Here is a 23,697-nt window from a genome sequence, read left to right as displayed (position 1 = left end):
GTGGTGGGCGGGCCTCTAGCCCGGGTCAGCAGGCGCAGACAGCGAGGCTTTCGCTCCCGGAATGTAACCGTGGGCCCGGAAGCGACCCTCTCCGGCGGCACGGAAAGGCCCCCCGGCCGGTGCGCTAGCCACCACCCCCAGCTGCCCCACGTGCCGGAGCCCTAGTGAAAGCTCGGGCGCCGTGGTCCCTGCCCCGGGCTTTGCCGCGCGCTACGCGGAGCGGGCAGCTGGAGCCGCTGCGGAGAGCGGCGAGGGGTGCTGGGCAAGCAGGTCCGTGGGGACAGCGTCTCGCGGAGAGTTAGCCCCGGGAGGCACGCCCCACCTGGAGGAACGGTCTTGGACGGGTGTGTGGGCCACCAGGGAGATCCGTGGGGGACCGCGGTGGGGCTGGGCAGAACCCCGCAAAGGAAGAGTTGCTCCTTCAGAAGTCTATTCGTAAAGCAGATACTTAAACAGAGGCAGCTGGAAGCTGTCACTGAGCGTTCGGCCGGGTAGGGGACCGTAGTGGGGACGTAGCAGATGCTGATGTGGACGACCAACCCCCTCCTGCTTGAGCGAAACAAGCGGACTTCCCCGGGGGAGAACGAGCGCAGCTGTGGACTGGCCCGGAGCGTAGGGGCCGAGGCCTTCCCGGGTGTAGCAAGGGCCCGCCGGTCACACGTGGGGGCTCAAACGACTTTATTTTGCAGCCAGAGACCGACCCAGGGACCTGGAGGCGCGCGCGGGGGTTGCGCCTAGGGGGCTCCGCGGCGGCGGCGCCAGGCGGGCGACTGCGGGACTTGGCAGCTGCTCCGCGGGAGGGAAGGATTTTTCCCACAGCCCCCGCGGCGGAACGGCGCGACCGTGTGCGGGGCGCAATGGCAGAGTCCCGTTGCGCGCGGGCGGTGCGGCGCCCAGGCGAAGGCCGGACAGCGAGGAGTTGCTGTGGATTCCGCAGCTCCCCGCAGGGCGGGAGAGGGGCCCGGCCGCCACCAGGTGGTTGAGGACAGCGTCCGGTCCGGGAAGAGAACCTAGTTGTGGGATGGAAGGGCAGGGGTGAGAGGAGGCGGTGAAGGGCTGTGACCAGCCCACGGGATTGCACCCTGAGGGAAAAACAGGACCTACTGAATTAGGTCAAAGACAAATGTCTCTTTAGACCGGGCGCCTCCGAGTCCGATCTGAGACTTCCAGCAACCTGGTTTCTCTGGAGCCTTGCGGGTGCCTTTCCTGCCATCTCTGGCAGGGAAGGGAGGGCAGTCGCGGGGTGGGGAGCCCGGTTCGAAAGTGCCGCCCACGTTGGGGTGAGTGGTCTCCGGACGGGGGTTCAGCTGCTGTGGGGCAGAAGCTGGATTGCCCCAGAGGGGTCCAAGGGCTCCATCCTGGCCACCCAGGCTGAATTCCACCGGCAGGATGCAGGTGGAACCCTCAGGGACGGGAGTATGATGAAAGTACTCTCAGCGAAAGAAAGATGAGAGGCTCTGAATAGGGACCGTTTCAGTCCGTGGGTGGGCCCAGACTTACAGACAGTTAAGTAGCCTCTTCAGGTTTGTCCAATTTTTGCCCCCTCATCTTAAAATCTTTTGAAGACGTGGCTTACCATTTTGTGTCAAGCATACAGTAAGGGCTCAGTTAAGTGTTGAATTAAGATTACCACCTGGATGGTGCAATGCAAAAGGCGGGGGAAGAGAAGTACTTCCGTCTGCTGCTTTCTGTATACAGACATGTTGTTCCTCCTCCCGTAGGGAGGGGTCTCTGGGAAACCCTGTGGAAAGACAGCTCCACAGGCTGCTAACCGGATGGAGGGACCATTGCACACCAGCTCTCTGTTCTGTTATGTTGACCAGGCCAGACGGTAGGATTTAATCAATTTTTTGAAAAAATAACTTGCTCAAGGTCACCCAGCTAATAATGTGGTTGGCAGGGGTTAGAGTACATGTCGCTCTGACCCCCAGAGCCCATGTTCTTTTTCTTTAAAGATTTTATTTATTTAAATATTTGGAGAGAGAGGGAAAGGGAGGAAGAGAAACATCAATCCGTTGCCGCTGGCATGTCCCCAAACTGGGACCTGGCGGGCAGCCCAGGCATGTGCTCCCACCCGGAATCGAACCAGCAACCTTTCCATTGGCAGGCCAGCATGCAATCCACTGAGCCACACCAGTTAGGGCAATCAATTAACTTTTACTTCAATTTACTTTGTAAATGCTTATGTTGAAAACGGCTGATTAGATTCTAAGAGTATGAATTCCCTACCTTTGTGGGTAGGTTAGTTTATTCTCATCACAAAAGCTTAATGTCACTTATTCCAAGATCTCAACTGTTTGAAGAAACTCTTAAGACAAAATCATTACAGTTTACCCAGCTTCTGCCTAAAATTTTCATTGACTAGGAGCAATGCCTTAAATTCCCACCTCCTTGACATTTTTGTGAGGGTAGGCATAAACATATTTAATAAAAATACCATTTAATTACTATGGGCCAAGAAAGGGCCTTCTGACATCTCAGAAGGTCAGGTTCATTTTAAAGTTATTTAACTATCATTCTGCAGACAGCTTTCCCACCCACTTCACAGCTATGTGGCCTTGGGTAAATTACTTAACCTTTCCATGCTTCAAGTTTTCATCTTTAAAGTCGGTTTAATAATAGTTGCTAAGGGATTAGATTACCTTTTTAACTCAGCCCAGCACTGTGCTAGGAACTGAACATTTTTAAAGGAGGTTGCTTCTTCAACTCTTAATCAGTGCACAGTCTGCCAAGAGACAGATCCTTAAACAATGCTGAGAAATAATCCAAGTCCTAGAAGAGACACATGAATTAAGGGACTTTGAAGCACAGTACAAGAGAGCTATTCACTTTTCCTGTCAGAATAGGAAATGCTTCACCAGGGAGGTGGGTCAGGGAAGAGAGCAAAAAGGACATTCCGAACAAGGGAATGTAGGATGAACGAAGATTCAGCTGTTTCAAGGGCGGTGATGCTGTCAGAAGGACAGGTATTCTAGCATCCCTGGAGTGGGAGCCGTGGAGTTCTCTTGGTGGGAGAACAGGGCACTTCAGCTCCAGATTGTTACTTATCACCGATGTGACTTAGAGCAACTGAGCCTTTCTTCATCTCATCTTTTTCTATTGTAAAATAGGGTAGTAACAGCGAGTCCTGTTGGAGGACATGTTTGTCAGATCCACTCTTCATCTTTTCTTGCCTCAGGAGCTTGATCTCAAAGGGCTCTCTTTCCATCAGCTTCCATGTGAGTGCGGGCAACAGTGAGCAACCACAGTACAACAAAGAAAGGAGTGCTGGCGTTTCTGCCCCAGGCTCCCTCCCTGGGGCACCCCAGCTTGGTGGCTGCATTCCTCAGCCAAAGGTCACAGTTCTGTTTTAGGACAACCCAGGGTAAACTCCTTGTGGTCTCTACATTTATCCCACACCCTTGCAGATAATTTTTTTTATTAAACTCTACTCAAATTATCCGTTGGGAAATTACCATCTCATTCCTGCTAGGATCTTAACAGATTCAGTCCTTCACAGAATTGTTTTGCTCAAAGTTAATTGAAAAGTCATAGGTATGCTATTACTATATAAATTTAAAGACTTTTGAGATTGAAAAAAGAGGGCTGGCATACTAAGACAATAGGCAAAAACCAGGACCTACAGTCACCATAGCTATTATTACAAGACAAGTTGGACAGTTGACAGGTGATTGTACTAATATACATCCTTTACGAGGCTTTGAGTATCTCAAGGCAAGAGTGTTCCTGTGTGTTTCAGCTTACAGCACGAAGTTTGATATACTCAATGAATGTTGAGCTGCACTGGAATAGAAATGAGGCTAGAGACAAGGCTAGAAAAACCTTTTTGTCATGCTAAGAGTTTATAACTTCATTCTGTGGGAAATGAAGAGTCAAAGAAGTCAAACAAAGAAGTGACATGTTTGCATTTTGGACAAGATCTCTAGTGAATATTTGACATTTTTAGTAATACAGGATCTATTCCCTTTTAAATGAAACCTCAATGTATTGGAGAAAATTTCCCAATGAATGTGTCCACCTTGGAGGAAAGTAAATGCCTCTACAAAAGAAGTTCCTAAAGTTGCTTTTCATCAGATCCTTCGTTTTACCACCAAAATACATCCAAGAGAGCATGTGATCTAAGCTTGCCCAATCAGACACTGCTAAGTTTGAACCTTAAGTGACACAAAACTAGCATAAATAGTTAGAGTTTATGCATTCTGTAATGTATATTTTTAGCTTAAATTATCTAGAGTTTCTTTCTGTGGCCTGCACAGAACCAAATCTAACACAAGATCACCTGATGCCAGTAAAAATGATGAATGGAAAGGGACACTTTAAAGACAAGGAGTAAGTTACAAGCTGTTGCCACCTTTGTTTTAGACAACATACGCAACAGCAAATCCTGAACCCCTCCAGCAACCCTATGTATGTAAAAGTGTCCCAACGTTTTAAAACATCTAAATGGACTGGGAAAAGTCCATTTTTAAAGGAGGATGGGGATTCATTCATTCTAATTTGATTCTAAAATTCATGTATTCTAAAACTATCTTAGTTCACAGATGACATGAATGTGTACCTAGAAAATCCCCCAAATCCATTAAAGAATCATTAGAATGAATAAAGGAGCTCAACAAGGCTGTATCAATATAAGATTAATATACAAAAATCAGTTGTATTTCTACACAATCACAATGAACAATTTGAATATGAAATTAGAAAAACAATGTTACAATAGCATCAAAAAGAATAAAATTCTAAGGAATAAATATAATGAGCATAAAACTTACACTCAAAAATATTATCAAAAGAAAATTTTTTAAATCTATGTAAATGGAAAAACATCTTGTGTTCATGAATTGGAAGATTTAATATTGTTACCATGTCGATCCTTCTCAAATTGATTTAAAGATCATTACAATCCCTATTAGAATCTTAGCTGGCTTATTTGTAAAAATTGACAATTCAACTCTAAAATTTATATTTGGGGACCCAGAATAGCTAACATTTGAAGGATTCTCACTTCCAGATTTCAAATTTTACTGCAAAGCAACAGTAATCAAGACAGTATGGTACCGACATAAATAAAGATCAATGGAATAGAGTATGCAGACCAGAAATAAACCTATTGGTTGTCTGTGGTCAACTCACTTTGCCAAGGCTGTTATGGAGAAATAATAATTTTTTCAACAAGTGATTTTGAGACAACTGTACAGGCAGATGCAATAGAACAAATCCAGACCCTTACACCATGTACAAAAATTATTTTAAAATGTATCAAAGTCCTAAATGTATTGGCTAAAACTATAAAACTCATAGAAGAAAAAATATAGATTAATGTTCTTGATCTTAGATTTGGCAATGAATTCTTAGATGTGACACCAAAAGTACAAGTAACAAGAGAAAAAAAATAGATAAATTAGACTTCGTCAAAATTAAAAATTCATATGCTTCAAAGAACACTGTCAATAAAATGAAATGGCAACCTATACAGTAGAAAATATTTGCAAACTCAATATCTGATAAAGGACATATCTAGAATATGTAAAGAACTTCTACAACTCATAATACAAGACACCCCAATTTTTAAATGATTAAAAAATTTGAAGAAACATTTCTCCAAAGAAGATAAACAAATGGCAACAAGCCTACGAAAAGATTCCTGGCATCATTAGGAGATACCCCTTTAAACCCACGCAGATGAATGTAATAAAAAACACAGGATAAAAAGTGTCACTTATAATGTGGAGAAATTAGATCCCTCGTATACTCTTGGTGAGTGTCAAACAGTACAGCCAATCTGGAACATAGTTTGGCAGTTCCTCAAAAGGTTAAATGTAGAGTTACCAATGACTCTACAAAGTCATTACTTCTAGTTATATACCCAAGAGAAACGAAAATATATGTCCATACAAACACTTATACATGAATATTCATTATTCGCAGTAGCCAAAAGGTGAAAACAATCCAAATGTCCATCAACTGATAGATAAACAAAATATGGTATAGCCATTTAATGAAGTATTATTTGATCATAAAGAGTAGTTAAGTACTGACTAATGGTTCAGCATAGATACATTGTTTAAACATCATGCTATGTGAAAGAAGCTAGTTACAAAAAGACCACTTACATCATTTCATTTACATGTCTAAAATAAGCAAATCTATAGAGACAGAAACTGCATTGGCAGTTGCTCAGTACTCAAGGGGATGACAGCTGGGGAGTATAGGATTTATTTTTCAAATGATAAAAATGTTCTAAAACGTATTGCGATATATAGGGGCCCAGTTGCTCTGCTCTCCACCAGAAGTAGACATACTTGGCTTTCAAATTTTTAGTCCTTCTCACAGTTTTGCAGTAGTGCCTCAATGTTATTTTAACTTTCATTTCTCCAATAACTAATGATGTTGAGCATCTTTTCATTTGCCTTTCTGCCCACCATATATCTTCTTTGATTATGTGTCTTTTGCCTGTTTTTAATTGGGTTGTTTTCTTATTACTTATATGTGTAGGTGCTGGATATAGTAATTTATCAGATACACTTAAAATATTTCTCTCTAAGGCTTGCCATTTTATTTCCTTAATAAAATCTTTTAAAAGAGCAGAAATTTAATTTCATGGAGTATAATTTATTGATTTTTTCTTTTATGGATTGTGCTTTGGGTGTCTATTTTTTAAAATCTCTGCCAAATTTCTCTTTTTCTTCTAGAGGTTTTCATAGTTTTAGTTTTTACACTTAGGTGTACAATCCATTTTGATTTAACTTTTGTATGTGGTCTTAGATAAAGATTGATGTTAGTTTTCTCACATAGACAATTTTTTCAGCATCACATGTTGAAAAGACTAAACTTTCTCCACTGAATTTGCCTTCGTACCTTTGTCAAAAGTCAATTGAACCATATGTGCATGCCTTTTCTGAACTCTTTCTTTTGTATAATTACTAACTAATGTGTCTATTCTTTTGTCAATACCACACAGCCTTGCTTCCGGTAGCTTTATAGTCTTCAAATAAGAGGAACTCAATTCTCCTACTCTGTTCTCTTTCAAAATTATTGTGGCTAATGCTCTGGCTGGTCTGGTTCAGTGGATTGAGTGTCAGCCTGTGAACCAAAGGATCTCTGGTTCCATTCCCAGTCAGGGCACATGTCTGGGTTGCAGGCCAGGTTCCCAGTAGGGGGTGTGCAAGAAGCAACCACACATCCATGTTTCTTTCCCTCTCTCCTTCCCTTACCCTTTGTCTAAAAATAAATAAATAAGTAAATAAAATCTTTTAAAAATTATTGTGGATAATCTAGTTTCTTTGCCTTTCATGTAAATTTTATAAGTTACAAAAGTCTACCAAAAAATGGTGGAATTTAATTGGGATCCCACTAAACCTATAGAGTCACTGGGGAGAATTAACATCTTAACATCATTGAATCCAATCCATGAACATGGCATATTACTCCATTTATTTCCATTGCTTTCTTTCTTTAATACTTTGGAGATTTCAACAGACAGATTTTGCATGCATTTTTGTGTGTGTTTTTCCTTTCCTCATAGTTTTATTGAGATATAATTATATGGTATAATATAATATACCATATAATTCACCCATTTAAAGTGTAGAAGTTGATGATTTTTAATATATCCAGTGGTTCCAGTCTCATAATTTCCTCCCTTTGTTCCTACAGCCCTGGGAGTGGGAGTGATCTCTTCATGTTGTTAGTCTTTGGGTCCCTTGTGTCTCATATGTTCTTCTCACTTTGCCTGCTTCAGTGCTTCTCAAGTTTGAGTACATATGAATCACTTGGGAATCCTGTTGAAAATGCAGGTTGTAAATCAGCAGGTCTTGGGCCTGAGAGCATCCATTTCCATCAGACTCCCAGGTGATACTGATACTGCTGGTCTGGCGATCACACTAGATGAGCAAGGGCTTCCAGCTCTGACGTCCTCCTCTTATTTACGTTTCTCCATCTGAAACATGTGCAGTAAATGCTCTCGTCCTCTGAGACCTGGATAGATATCCACAAAAACCAAAAAAATTAACCAAAATTGTCATCACGAGCTCAATCTCCTTGCCTATTGTTAAAACATTTAAAAATTTATTCTAGAAATTGTTAAATTTACCAATAATTCTCTAGCTCCCCTGTTTCCACCACTTTTTGTTCTCTTTGTAAATCAGGACAATATTTGCCCCTCTTCAATTTTTTTTGGCATTATTTTTCCCTGGCTTTCCAAAACCAACTAATATTGATTCTACAATCACTTATGCAAAGACTTTCACTTAGGCCTGGTAAGTTTAACTGACTTAAAGCAATTGGCTTCAGTTGGTTGGACATTGTCCAGCAAAGTGAAAGGTTGCTGGTGGGATTCCTGGTCAGGGGACGTGCAGGGGTTGCCGATTCCGTCCCTGGTCAGGGTTCCGGAAGCCTACGGAGGAAGTCAGCCAGCAACACTTTCTCTCCCATCAATGTTCTCTCCCTCCCTTACCCTCTCTCTAAAATAAAATTTAAAAAATTGGTTGCTCATTTACTACAATAGATTTCTTATTTTACAATAGCCTTTTTGGTTGTACCTACTTTTAAATGTAGTTTATATGTAAATAACTACTATTACTTCTTTTAGTCATGTTTATTCTATATTTTTTCATTAAAAAATCATTCTCCTTCAGAGAGGAGACAAAATAAAAGTTGAGTTTTCTCTCCTCTCTCTCTCTCTCTCTCTCTCTCATTTTGTAACATGATATCAGCACCAAGCAGTGGCTTTCATCCTTTCTTGTTCAACCTCTTGTGGCAAGTATTATTTGAAAAACAAAAACCGAATTTTGAAAATTCCTGAGTATTCTTTTTCAAAGCGAGAACTATCTAAGCCTAAAGTAAGTATCAGTCCTTGTAGGCTTTTGCTACTCTTTAATACACACTCTTTTACAATCTAATCTCATTAACTCGCATCCTGGGAAATGACGTGCTCCCTGGAGTATGATGACTTGGCCTGCTGGTCACTCTCCTTGGCAGCCAGTCCTGGAGCTGGGTCAGACCCCTAATTCTGGCATCTGTAGTTCTCAGATGATTCATTTTTCCCTGTGGCCAGTCACTGTGGTGTCCGTTCTATTTCTTTTTGTAAGCACAGAAATTTATGTTGTTGAAATCCCCCTAGATACTGCCACTGGCCGAGAAGGGAATGATACATCCATACCTGTATATTCTGACAGCAATATGACTTGTATATACTCATCTTTTGTCTCAGCCCATTCCCTGTCCCCCATTCTGCCATCACCAGTTCCCAGCAGCTGAATACCTTTATGGAGTTGCTCTGCACCTCATCTTCCTTCTTGAAGACTTGTTCCATTTGAATGAGCTAAAACATCCTTTATTTATTTCAGTCGTAAGTTCCTTTCTATTTTATCTACTAATAGCTATTGGATTGATTTCATCTCCTTTTGTTAGTTTTTCCTAGTTCAATTTGCTTTGCCATTAATCCTCCTTTCCCAGCCTGAGATTTCAAAAGTCACTAGCACTATATCTCCAGTTTGTTCTCTTTCATTTGATTTTACCTGGATCAACAGAAGTGGACACTGGTTGGTTGGTATGATAGATTTTGGAAGAGAACAGAACTGGTCATTGCAAGGCTGCCTCCTGAATCGTTTACAGTGAAAAACATGGGCTGGGAGTTAGAACAGTTGGGTGCGCTTCCCTGCACTGCCAATGTCACACATTCTACAGTTTTTAAACTTGAGGTACAGGGTCCAGCACAAATAACACCCCTTGTCTATGAGCTGGTAATCTATACTAAATCTTTTATTACCAAGTCATAAACATGTAATTGTTCCGTAGCATAACAATATCACACTCAAGCACACCATATGCCATTTTAGGTGAAATGTTCAAATTAAAAGTATAAATTATTACATCCATATTATTACCCTACCAACCACACTTAAGCAGGGATTATTTGTGCCGGACCCTGTATTTGGATATGGGCTATCTTGCTGGAATGGAGATAACCCAAAACTCAGTGGCCAAAATAAGATAGATGTTTATTTCTCTCTCATGAAATAGCCTAGGAGGTGGTGAGCAGTCCAGAGAGGGCTGGCTGCTAAACTTCTTGTGGTTATCCAGGAATTTACATTCCTCATTGCTAATTTGTTGCTCCATCAACTTCTGCTTGTTACTCCACCTACTGTGATCAGAGCTGGCCTGCCAACACTGCCCAGGGGTGTCCAGCCCACGGCCCAGGACGGTTATGAATGCAGCCAGACACAAAATCCTAAATTTACTTAAAAACCTTTCTTTGCTCATCAGTTTTAGTTAGTGTTTGTGTATTTAATGTGTGGCCCAAGACAACTCTTCTTCTTCCATTGAGGCCCAGAGACACCAAAAGGTTGAGTACCCCTGGTCCTCTCACCCATGGGAAGGGTGAAGAAGAGGAAGTAGAAAACCACTTTCCTTTTAAGGGTGTGACACAGGCACAGCACCTGTACCTCTGCTCACGAGCCATTGCAAAAACTCAGTCCCATGAACCAACTTAGCTGCAGGGGAGGCTAGAATATGTAATCTCTTATATGGCACTAAAATACCCCATAAAAAGGGGGGTGGACTCTATATGTGTAAGGAATAAATAAAAAATGGATACTGGTGGGAGATCAGCAGTCTCAGAAGTAACATAGTTACATGGTTAAAAAATAAAATAATATAAAATGATATAGAATAGTCTCCCATCCCATTCACCATCTGTATAAGTCCCACCCCCCTTCTCCAGAGATTAGTGTCTTGTGTATCCAGAGTTTTCTTAAGCAACTTTGAGCAGATACATGTATTTTCTGCCTTACCCAATATTTTACAAAAAAGAAAAACATAACTATGCTTATCATTCTACACCTTGCTTTGACAATGTATTTATACCTCCTTTTATAACAGTGCATAGTTATCGTCTACATTCTTTTTATAGGGCTGCCTAGTACTTTTTAATTAAAACTTTATTTTTCAATTACAGTTTGCATTTAATTTTGTATTAGTTTCCGGGGTCCAGCATAGTGGTTAGACAATCATATATAGTCTACAAACTGTTCCCCTGATATTTCTGGTACCACCTGGCACAATGCAGTTATTACAATATTATTGACTATGTTCTGGATGATGTATATTCCTGTACATCCCTGTGACTGTTTTGTAACTACCAAGTTGTACTTCTTAATCCCTGCACCTTTTTTCACTCAGTCTCCTAACCCCCTTCCTCCTGGAAAACATCAGTATATTCTCTGTATCTCTGAGCCTCTTTCTATTCTGTTTATTTTCCCCACTTACAGCATTTTCTATGCATTTTAGATGCCTCATAAAATTATGTAAATATGATTTAGCAGGATGTAAACATCACTTACCTGGAGAAACACAATCTAAACACTGCCTAGAACAATGCCGTCCTGTTTCAATGGTCAGATATAATAGTTACTATTTGTTGGGGCCTTACTATAGGCTCTGGTAGGCGCTTTACACACATTCTTAATCATCGCAACAATTGTGAGATGGGGTTTACAAAGCAAAACCCAAGACAGGAAGTTGTGTGCCAGTTGATTATATGGAAGATGATTACAGGATGCAGAAATGAGGTAGTGGGCAAAGGGAGACAGGCAGGTGAGAAAAGCCAGTCCAGGGTTCATTAAAGAGCAGGTTACCACTCTGGGTAATGGGGGCAGGAGAGGGGCTCAACCCAGCTGGGAGGCTCCCTGAGGAACTGTGTTACTGTCCCTCCAAATTGTCTCACTGAGGCGTGTTAGGGCCGCACTAGGGGACATTAATCCCTAGTATTTCTGGCTGTAGAGTCCCTGTGAATCAGAAGCAGCCCGGAGCAGTGAGAGAGGCAAAGGTGGGCACAGAGGTGGGCAGCTGCATGGTACAGGAGCTGTCCCCTGCAGTGGCAGTGGTCAGAGGGGCTATGGGGCAGGCCATCAACACAGTCTGCTGTAGTACTACTAACCCTGTTTTAAAGTTGAATAAACTGGAATTCAGAAAGGTTACTTGCCTAAGGTAACACTGCAAGTAAGTGGCAGATTGGGGATCCATTTGGTGTGACCGCAATCCCATGCTCATTACTGCTCCTAAAACATGGTATTGTTGCAGGCATACCCTGAAGATTATGGAGTTAATCACAGAAATGTGGAGCTAGGAAGTGCACCAGAGAGCCTTGAGTCTGTTCCCTAGAATAAGGAACGTCATGGTAACTTCCAAGTCTGACATTACAGTGCAGGGTGGCTCCATCCAGAAACAACGCCACAGGCTCCGGCACACGGTGCATCTTCCACAGCCGTGCACGGCCTTTTCAGTAAATGTATTTAACTTTTTTTAAATAAAAAGGTGCATATTTATTTTTATTAAAAATACAGTATATATTAGATTTGAAAGTTAAAATTATTGGAATGGCCTCATTTCTTCTAAATAGTATCATGGGCCCTGTGCCTGATGGAATCTTAAGGATAATCACATATTTGATTATTTCTTGTCTTGCTGCCTAATGCTTTCTCCTGTGAAGCCATTTCCTAAATAAAAGCGTTACAGCTGAAATTAGATTAGCAATTAAAAATAAATGAACTACTTGTTATAGTCTCTAGGAACCACTTTGGATGAACTAAAGTGTTATTCAATTAGCAAACTAAAAATTGTCTGCATAATTTTATTCATGTTTACCATTTCCTCAAGGTACTACTAACAGAGACTCCTGTAGTTTTAAAATATTAGGAATCTAATGTAAGGCATTTTTTTCCAGCCCAAAAGACAGTTCATATAGACCCATTATAATACTGTAACTGCAATCTTTTAAAATGAGAAAAAAGTCATTACACCAGTTTTTGGCATGATTTGATGAACTAATTTAGTGAAATATTCTCATTTTAAATAACAGTAAAACCGTTGCTTATGTTTTGTGGGAGAAACAAATCTTTTCTTATAAATTTATTCTACATAGCAGGAAGAAAGAAGGAGCTCCTACCCTTCGCAACAGTATGGATAGAACTGGAGAGCATTATGCTAAGTGAAATAAGCCAGGCAGTGAAAGACAAATACCATATGATCTCACCTTTAACTGGAACCTAATCAACAAAACAAAACAAGCAAGCAAAACACAACCAGAGACATTGAAATAAAGAACAGTCTGACAGTAACCAGAGAGGAGGAGGGAGAGGGATGATAGGGGAGAATGGGGACTGGGCATCAAGAAACTTGTATGAAGGACACGTGGACAAAGACAAAGGGGGTGGGTTTGAGGGTGGAAGGTGGGGGTGGGTGGGGCGGGGGGCTGTGGTGGGGTGAAAATGGAAACAAATATACTTGAACAATAGTAAAAAAATAAACGACTACATACAATTTTAACTTATGAATTTGTGCTCTATGTGGAGATTCTGATTTAATGATTAGAGCAGTCACACATATGATATGATTCCTCATAAGGAAGATTCTATATCCACACATATTGACCAGTTATTTTCTTTATTATTTCTGCAGTTCCTTAAAAATGCTCTCATTATTTATGTTCATTTTCCAAATATGCATTTTACATTCTGCCCCATGAATTGCTCTGAGGCTTTGTCGTTGTCTGAGTCTGAAAGTCTGGTCCTTCTTTTCCTATTCACTGCCATACAGATCAGAATGCAACAGCCTTTATTCCCATCTTCTTGGAGTGATGCGATTTTTTTCTAATGGACTGTTCCTTGTCCCTTTAGAGTCTGGAGTATTTCTACCCTGTATACACACATTTCCAAAAAGGTCCTTCTTCCTCCCCGTGAGCAGAAGGTACAAAAGGAGGAGACCAAAGAGAAGAGGAGGGTGCAGAGCAAGTATGGAAACAATCAACTTTTCCAAAAGAATCAATGTAATAAAAATATACGTTGAAAGGAATATAATGTGTTACATTTATACCACCATTTATACATATTTGGATAGCAGCAGCTGTTTTGTTTCAAAATCCAAGGAGATAGTTTTCTAATGGAAACTTACATAATCCTATGGCTGAAAGAGAGCCTTTCACTTAATCCTTTCACCAACAGGCATATCTACCCCGGAATAGTTTTGGGTTAAAGAGCCTCATTATCTTTGAAAAGGTCAATAAGAGAAAGTATCTTTTGAAAAGCACACTTAGTAAACATTCATATTATAAAGTACAATTCAACTCTAAAAATGTCAATGCTTTATCTCTCACTTTAAGAAGTGTTTCAAAGTAGCACTGTTGCTTGCTACCTTCTATCTGTATTCAAGATTGGATACTTTTGTCCTAAGTACTTTCCTGCACAGTAGTGTGCTCCAACTTTTTAGATAATGGCCGACTTAGCCAATGCTACCTTCCTCAGGGCACTGAACAACTCCAAGACCAAATAGGTGACTCGCAGAACTCTATACACCACTATAGTTTTAATTCCTATTTTATTATAAAGGGTACAAGTGAGGAACAGCCAAACGGGGGTGCCACGGAAGGCGAGGCCTGGAATGCAGAAGGCCTGGAGCATGTGCCACCCTCTCAGTACACCGACGTGTTCACCAACCAGGACGCTCTCTGAGCCTCCTTATAGAGTTTTAATCAAGGTTGTATTACAGAGGTATTGATTACATCATTGGCCATGTCATTGAATTCAGTCTTCCCATGTCATCAGCAGTCTCTCCCTATTCGCCGCTCTCCCCAGGCAACAGTAATCTAATTCCTGTCTCTATGGATTTGCTTATTCTGTGCATTACATAGATTGATAAATGGAACCATGTAATATATGGCCATTTGAGACTGGCTTCTTTCACCTAGCACAGTATTTTCAAGGTTCATCTATGGTGTAGTGTTTACCAGTACTCTGTTCCTGTTTATTGCCAAATAATATTCTGTTAGGGATATAGCACATTGTGGTCATCCAGTTAGCAGTCGGGGGCACTCGGACTGTTTCCGCTCTTTGGCTATTATAAAGAATGCTGCTATAAGTATTCATGGACAACTTCTTATGTGAACATGGTTTGTTTTTTTTATTTCTCCTGAGTGTATGAGTAGGAGCGGAGTTGCTTTGCCATATGGTATCTCTATATTTAGCCTTTTGCAGAGTTGCCAGACTGTTTTTCAAAGCAGCAGCAGCATTTGCATTCTCATCAATAGCAGAGAAACAGCACTAGATCTTATGTCTCTCCCATGAGGAAATTAAAAACTCCCCCCTAGATCCAACTGTTTAAAGCCCCGGGAAAGAGTTTATGTGGCCTGGCCTGAGTCAGAGGCTGGCCCGTCTCCTCATGAGCAGATGGCCGTCTGAACTCTGGCTGTGGGAAGCAGGGCTTCCCCGCAGGGCGTGTGCTGCTGCACTGGGCAGAGAAAATGCCCTCCACAGCGACCTCCGCTTTGAGGACGTGCTACCTCCTAAGTGTAACTGTAAATGTGTGGGAGCATTGGGTGGATACAACGGGTCCTCCTGGCATGTAGGGAGTGTCTGGGGCCTGGAGGTGTAAGTGTCCTGAAACGTGCAGATAGTCTCACCCAATAAAGATTTGTCCTGCCCCGAAGGACAGTACTGTTCCAGCTGATTAGTCCAGTTCTGTAATAATGGACATCCTCTTTTTGTAGTTGGAGTCATACCTATTCAAAGCAAAGATTTTGTGCCCGGCCTGTCCTTACAGCTAGATGTGGCCGAGTGATCCAGTTCTGGTCCACGGTCTGCAAGCAGAAGTGTCACATATACTTCCGAGGAGAGTCCTTGGAGAGGGCGTGTGCCCTGCTCTTTGCCGTTCTTCCTTCCTGCTAGCTGGGGGGCAGGAGTTGACGGCCCTTCGGCCCATCCGTGGCGGTCCCACTCTGAGAAAGTGTCGAACGACAGGATGGGAGGAATGTGATGGATGCAGACTGCATACCAATGTGATGGGTGCAGACCGTCACCCATGGGCTGCCCATGGGTTTGTGGGAAGAAATAAACTTCTACCTTAATAAGACTGCTACTTTGGTTTGCTGTCATGCTTAGCTGAACCAGATCCTCATCTAACCTTGTCCTATGTGCCAGCACCTTGTCTCAGTGCCATCTATGAAAACACTCAGCAGGCATTAACTCAGTGCTTGTCCACATCAAACCAAATGAGAGAAGCACCTCTACCACCCACTCCTGTTTTGAGACAGAAAAACAGAGGCTCAGAATAGTTAAATACCTTGCTCAAGTTCATACTGATTTAACATGGAAGATGCTGGGTCTCCAGAGCCCACGTCTAAAACATTCCTGCTAAGACACCAACAAATTAATGAACCCAGAACAAACAGATAATGATAGGAACTAAGACACAATTAATAAGTAAATAGTCATCAGAACCCCTGTACCTCATTATAATAGTGATGACGCACGATAAGAAACTGGCCTCTTGAAATGTGAGAGAAACCCAGTCATCCGCACACGCAGAGCACTTTTGCGTCTGCCCGACTTTTTAGCAGCGTGCTGAATCAAAACCCTCAGCACTCGTTAGATATACGCCAATTGCAGCTTATAAATGTTAACTTTTAACAATGCATTCGGGAAATGACTACATGCCCTTAGCTGCATGCAGAAATGAAACTCTGTGGAATTATACAGCCTTCCCATGCAATGAAGGAAGATGTGCGTTTGTTAAATACAGGAGGACCTACAGGCCATACCATATCTTAGAAGATGCTGCTTGTGAAATTAAGCCTCGTGCTTTAAATCCATAGCCCTCTGTCTCTTGTCCCTTTGTATCTCATATTGTTTCATAATTCTCATATTGGTTCGAAATTTAGAACAGTGGATGTGGTGAGATGATTGAAGTCATTTAACACTTGCGGGACCCACTGCTTGCAACTGCAGGCCATCAGGGACAAAGTGATGACTAAGAGGGATCCTTACCCTCTGGAATCTCGGTCAGTCCCTCAGGGGAGATGCCACCAAGACAAGTGGGACCCAAGGTGAGATGCACCATGATGAGGTTGTGTCCTAAAGGAAGAGACAGTGACTTATGATTTGTGCCTCTGGATGTGAGCAAGGCTTGAACAATCATTAGGATTCTGCCAAACAGAGAAAGAAGAAAGCAGGTTAGGAAAATGACTAACAAAAGCACAACGTTGTAGAAAAAAGTGGAACAGGCTTAGGGAGTGACATGCAGCCCAGGGCATTTATTTAACATTATTTGCATGTGCCCCTATACTAATGTACATTGTAAACACAAACATAAATAGAAATTATTAGGAAAAAATAAGTAATTCTAAAGGTACTGCTAATCATGAACATGGTAAAATTATGTAGTTTTTAAAAAAGAATGGAGCCCTAGCCAGTGTAGCTCGGTTGGGCATTGTCCAGCAAAGGGAAAGGTCATCAGTTCAATTCCCGGTCAGGGCACACGCCCTGGTCGGGGAGTGTGCAAGAGGCAACCACCCAGAGGTCTTTATCTAAGTTATAGCAATCAAGGCAACACCTTGATTTCCAATGTTTAGCCTCCTGAATGGTGAGAGAATAAATTTGTTATTTAAAGCCACCCAGGGTGAAATAATGCAGTACAGCAGCCCCAGGACACCGACACACTTTGTTATTCCGGCCTCTCACAACTAACTCTGCTGCTGGTGATCAGGACCCGGGCCTGGCCCTCGCGGAGTCTGTGTTCTGGTTGAGGGGCCACACACAGAGACAAATACGTAAGTTAAATTTAATAGTGGACTCTTAGGTACTGTGACAGTTCAGCTCCAGAATTGTATACCCAGTTTTCCACTTGCAATTTCTACTGAAATGTCTAATGGACATCTTTTTTTCAATGTTTTAATTTTAATTGTTGTAACAGGCATTTTAAACTTAACTTTCCCCAGATAGAAGTGTCTGGAGGCGAGACGTTGATTGAATGAACGGAGTCAGGAATGGTCTGTGGGCTGAGATGACAATGCAGGAATGATGAGGATGAGCTAAGGCAGTGAATGAAAGAGGGCAGGTTCAAAGCAAAGTCCTTGTGTTTGTTCATTTTGGCTCAGCACTTGGGGGTGAAGAGAGAAAGAGGTTGAAGGTTCAGGGGAGAGAGGCAATGGCAGTAAACCCAGAGGAAGAAGTGACTGGGGCTAAGGTGAGAAAGCAGCCCAGGGGTCAGGATCTTCAAAGGGCAACAGGAAGAACAGAGCAGCGACTAAACTGATGCTCACCCCTGACGAACACTGTCTGGGTGAGAAGCCTGCCTCTGCTGCTTCAGGTTATAAAAAAGAAGGAAGAAAGTTTGCAGACTGACCAAGTTGAAAGAGCTAGTTAGGGGGGGAGCCAAAACTAGCCTGCTTGAAACTTAGTGCATTTTCTAGGGGGGCTTTGCATAGAGATTTAGGCATCACTATAACACAGGTGATAATTGGATCTGGGAAGGGACAATGTGACTCAGGTAGAATCCAGAGAACAAGTAAAGGATGTGGAAAGAAGAGTTTGTTAGCAAGAGAGGCTCAGAGTTGGATCGGGGAGATAGAAGAACTGGGAAAAAGACCAGTGGTTGTGGAAGCCAAGACAGACTCTTCAAGTGGAGAAAATGGTCAACTGGGTCAAACACTCCAGAGAGCTGAGGAAAGACAATGGCTCCAGTATGAAACGCTAGATTTAGGTCAATTTAATTCGAGCACAGATTCCAAAAGACACTAAGCTCTGAGACTGGGTTTTCCTATTTGTAAAACCAGGGTATACATGGAGAAATCTGCTGACTTGTTTAACAAATTTAAACCCATACCTGGTAAAGTTGGCAATGGAGGGAGACTTTGTGTGTAGGAGGGCATAGGCGGACCTTACTCCAGACCCTGGAACGAACCCCGGTGTCTCTCACATGACTGTCTGCTGCAGCCACAATCAGCAGACTGGCCTTAGGGGGACAAACATGGATTTTCCGATTCCTCCCATTGCCATAGCCCAGCTGAGACAAGTTACATTATTTAAGTGAGATACTGCTAAAGGTTGGACCTCTAATCTTGGGGCTGGTCATGAGCCTTTTTTCTTTTCTTTCTACATTCCCTAAAACTCTCAAAAGTGTATCTCCAGCCTTGACTTTACCCCTGAGCTCCTGCCTGCTCTAGATCATTGCTAATGGTCACCCTCAACTTTACCTTTCCCAAAGCGAATGCTTGACTTCCTGGCCACAGAGTAGGTCTCGCCTCCACATCCCCCATCGTAGTAAATGCACATCCAACCCACCACACTTCTCTAGGTTCTATCTCCAGGACATTTCCCAAACCTCAGTCCCTCTCTACACCTAATACCTTGCAATTTCAAGCTGCCATCATCTCTCACCGGCACTTCGTAATAGTCTCCCAACTGGATTTTCTGCTTCTACTTGATAGCATCCCCTTTAATTTGTTCTCACAACAGCCACAGATCTGTTTAATACATAAATCACATTACTCTCTTGATTGTAAACGTCCAATAAGCTTCTCATCACACTTAGACTAAAACCCAAATCCCAACAGACTTTACAATATCCAGACCCTTCTCACAGGTTTGACTTCTCGTGCCAACTCCTCTCCCCCTCTCTCTCTCTCACAGTATGCTCCAGCTTAGTCCCTGGATTTCTTTCTGTTCCTTCAACACATCATGCTCATTTCTGATGGAACATTACGGATTCTCTCTGGAGTGGCTTTCCCCATCTTCTCCATCTTCACATGGCTGTCTCCTCCTTACCGCTGAGGTGTCTGCTTATTGCTGTCTTCTGAGAGAGGCCTTCTCTGCCCATGCTCGCTAGAGTAGCTCCCTAGTCAGTCTCTACCATAACAGCTAAATTCTGTATCTCATCACTTATCTGCTAATATTTTCTTTTTTACCTTTATGTTTATTATCTGTTCCTCCCCTACTGGAATGTAAGTTTCCTGAAAGAAAACTATTTTGTTTGTTTGGTTTAACCACTGTGTATTCAGTCCCAGAAAAGTGTGTACACATGGTAGGCACTCCATAAATACTGATGGAGAAAGAAAGAAAAAAAAGGAAGGAAGGAAGGAAGGAAGGAAGGAAGGAAGGAAGGAAGGAAGGAAGGAAGGAAGGAAGGAGGGAAGACTGGCTTAGAACAGGAGAAGGGAATTATAGAGAGTCCTCTATCACTAGATTATCTGGTTTATAAATTAGAGCTGTCAACTTCACCAGAGAATGCCTTCCCCTTGTTACTTCAGAGTGCCCTGAGGAGTACCCAGACTTGTGGAAATCCAGAGAAGGGGGGGTGAAGGAGAGAGGGGGGATAGGGGGAAAAGAAGGAGAAGAGGATAGAAAGAGAGAGAGGGAAAGAAAGACAGAGGGTGGGTGAATGCCCACATTTTCTCTCCTGCCTTTCTTTGGTCCACCACCTACCTGAATGATCGACAATGGGCAGGTCACCTTCCTGGGTCAAGATGTCACTCTACATTCACAGTAGAAGCTTGGACTGAAAGCAAAGAATAAGCACATCAAAATACATCTTACGAGAAGTACATACATATTAATAGGAAGGACAGCTACTTCCTACAAGGTACTGATCTCTGTTCTACACACTTTGCATACTTGACCCGAGAATCAGATAGAGGAGAGTGATCTGGAATTTGACACATGTGTTTAAGTCATTGTATTACACTGTTTGCTGAGTGCGTCTGTTGATAAGGAGCAGAGCAAGTACTCCTGGCAAAATGCCACCTATATTACTTGTGCCAAAATACTAAGGATTCCCACACGTGATCCTTGGTGTCCTCTCCATCCTAGATGACTTCAGTTTCCCTGTGCAAGCTCAACACCCCTCTCAGTTCCATGATGTTATCACCTCCAATGCTTCTTCTCACTTTGCCAATGCTTCATCCATGTGGTCACACTCTGAATCTTGTCATCATCTTCAAACTATTCCACTTCAGAGACCTTAAGCCCCAAGACTTAAGAATATTTGATGTTCTGCTCACAATATCTACCTTACTGTTCTATATCCCCTTACTCTCATCGACCTGCTTTTCACCCCCAACAAGACATCCTCAAGCCTTGTCTCCCAGTCTCTTAGCCCTCTAATTCATGCAATAGCCCTTTCTCTTCTTTCTGTTCTCAATGGGGAAAAAGTAGCTCTCCCCTGTCCTGTCCCAGAGAACTGAACTCTGGACTTCAGCCCCACCCCCAAGCCCTGTTTCATTAATTATTTACTCTCTCCTCTAGGTCGTCAACGTATCTTTTCCTGGCTTTCTTTCCTCAGCACATCCCCGTGATCATATCTCTTGTAACAACTACCAAATAATAAATAAATCTGGGGTGACAGGATCCGGTATTCCCCTATCTAGAATCCTCTTTTCTCTTTCCTTTCACAGTTAAGTCTTTCTCAACCTACTCTAATCCTAGTCACTCCTCATCCTTCTGCAACCTGACTTGGGGCCTCACCCCCCTTCTGAAACTCTTCCAGACCAGGCCTCAGTGACCCAACAGGCTATGGTCATATTTCACTTCTTATCTAACTTGGTATCCTTTCTAGAAAGCTGCTCCTCCTCCTGCCTCTGTTCTGTGAGGCTCTGCTCCGTGGGGTTCCTCTTTCCCTCCAGCTGCTCCCAAGTCTCCATAACAAGTTTCTTTTCCTCTTTCTCTTTGGTAAAAGTGGATTCACCCTCCACCCCCTTCCCTTGCCACTGCCTGTGTATCTCTTTCTAAGCAATTTTATCATTGCCTGTGGCTTAAAGGGCCATTTATATATGCTAATGTCATACATTCTTGGAGTCTCAAACCTATATGGCCTTTTAGATATGCCTGTTTTGGTGGCCTATAGGCTCCTCAAACTTAATGTGCCCCAAACTGAATGTATCACCTTTCCCATTTCCGAAACGGACTCTTTTGTTTATATTTTCTACAAATGTAGCTGGTAACCATCATCCGCGCGGCAGCTCAGGTTAGACACAGCAGGAAAGCCAAGCTTGTCCCTCACCATGAGGCTCCTCTGGCTCCAAACCCTGTTGAATCACTAAGTGTCTCTCCGATCTGCTCCTCTCCCTTCCTCTGACAATGCTGAACTCATACCTTTGCACCTCTTTTCTGAACACTCTCAGTAATTTTTGGACTGTTCTCCTTGAGAACAGCTTCATCTCACTCACCCAGCCTAAAGATCTGATAGTGGTTTTTGTCATTGTTATTCTTTTACATCTTTTATTTTTCTTTAGTATCTTTTTCAAGCTAAAAAAGTAGTATGCCCTCATTGTAAAATAGCCAACGAGTTTATAAGGCTATAAAAAAAGATTAAAGTCACCCTGATCCAGTCCTCAAATCTCTCTCTGTGACCTCTCTCTTACACACACACACACACACACACACACACATTTTCCCCCTAAATATAGGGTCTTACTTAACATGCTGTATTTCTTCTACTTTTAAAAGGCATCTATTTTCTTTTACTTTTTATCATCTCTGAAACCCATATGCACCATACAATCAATGATGTCTTAGATTTGGTTAAATACACTGTTTTTCTACAATGTGCTTTTTAAACTCATTAACATGGGTCATGATTCCAAACCAGCACAAACTTCCAGGATGATCTTTCTAAAGTATGAGTCTGGGCAGGTCACTGCCCTCCCAGAAATTCTTCAGAGGCTCCTCTGCTGGCTCCTCCCCTTCTTTACCGTCCGACTTCCTCCCATTCCGAAGTCTCCCTTCCAGCACATCCACACACATCCTCCTCTGTAAAGCCAAGTAGACACATTGCATTAGTTCCCCAGACACACTGTGCTGGGCCAGACCTCTGTGCGTTTGCACCGCTGTTCCCTCTGCCTCTTCCTCACCTCTTCTACTCAAAGTTGTCTCCTATTGAGAAATTATCTTGACCCCCTAAGCTGAGCCACAGTTCTTCCTTTACACATCACCCCTCAGCTCCTCCAGCACCTGGTGTGCATCTGGTGCTGCACCAGATGCTGGTAACTTATTAAGTTACCAACACAGGTTTGGGCCATTTCTCTCAATAGCTGCTCACAATAAATAGTGAGTTCTCGAGTATCTTTTCTTCTTTATATCCATTTTTGGTAGTGCCAGGGCAACGTGGATAGTCCATAAATATTTTAGGGACCAGTGAACAGTACTTAAGGGAGGTGTAAAATGCTCCCTGAGATGAGGTAAAAGCATTGTATTAGCCATCTTCTCAATCAAGAGAGAAAATGCAGGAGGGCGGGTCTGGAGGCTAAACCACATGGGCACCCAGAAATCAAAAGCAATTGCACTTTTTCTTTTTTCTCCATTTCATGTTTTTCTTTCTTCCCCTCCTTTCTGCCCAGACCTGCTAATTTCGCCATCGGCTAAAGATAATCTCATTTCAACAACCGCGTCCTTGCTGACCCTTCCTTTCTCCCTAGTCTTTTAAGTTTTAAATCCTCTTGCCACAAAACCCTGTTTTTTAACCAAAAATTTTGAAAAGTACCAAAGGGGGCGGTTCTTTCCACTTGCCACCCTAAATCGTCTACCTGGATTTCCCATTTGAACCCCTTTCCGCCCTTGGTGTGGACACACCTCTCAGCCCCACATAGATGCAACACAAGGAAATAAACACAAAAGGAAGCTGAAGTTTAACACAAAACCTTTATTTTAATAACCTTCCTAAAAGCTTGAAGCCAATGTTCTACCTGAGTGGAAACCATTACCCCCCTCTCAACCTGGTGCTGGTTTTAGATCTAGAAAATGCCAAAAATAGACAAATATGTCTCCCACCTTTCCTTTCTGGCCCAGATAACAAAGCCAAAGATTCCAAGTCATTCACAGAAAAGTACCAGGTTACTGTTGGAGACTTAAAATAAATTTTAGCTTGTGGCCTATGTGG

At 42.5% G+C, this 23,697-nt stretch overlaps 2 long non-coding RNA genes across 2 annotated transcripts; one reads left to right on the top strand and one right to left on the bottom strand.

Moving 5' to 3' along the window:
• The first annotated feature begins 54 nt into the window (after positions 1 to 54).
• Positions 55 to 13,791, top strand: LOC119050642 (uncharacterized). Its single transcript, XR_005082792.2, has 3 exons — positions 55 to 270; positions 1,722 to 1,831; positions 13,674 to 13,791. It is a non-coding gene; the product is annotated as an uncharacterized LOC119050642 (long non-coding RNA).
• On the bottom strand, positions 4,968 to 22,160 carry LOC119050641 (uncharacterized). The gene is made up of 4 exons (XR_005082788.2): positions 20,692 to 22,160; positions 20,250 to 20,322; positions 16,815 to 16,901; positions 4,968 to 7,974 (listed from the first exon to the last, which is right to left on the bottom strand). It is a non-coding gene; the product is annotated as an uncharacterized LOC119050641 (long non-coding RNA).
• Positions 22,161 to 23,697: the final 1,537 nt, after the last annotated feature.

Source organism: Artibeus jamaicensis, unplaced genomic scaffold, assembly GCF_021234435.1.
Source record: "Artibeus jamaicensis isolate MK-2021 breed Jamaican fruit bat unplaced genomic scaffold, CSHL_Jam_final scaffold_1031, whole genome shotgun sequence".
NCBI classification, from domain to species: domain Eukaryota; kingdom Metazoa; phylum Chordata; class Mammalia; order Chiroptera; family Phyllostomidae; genus Artibeus; species Artibeus jamaicensis.
This window is presented reverse-complemented; position numbering and strand designations above follow the sequence as displayed.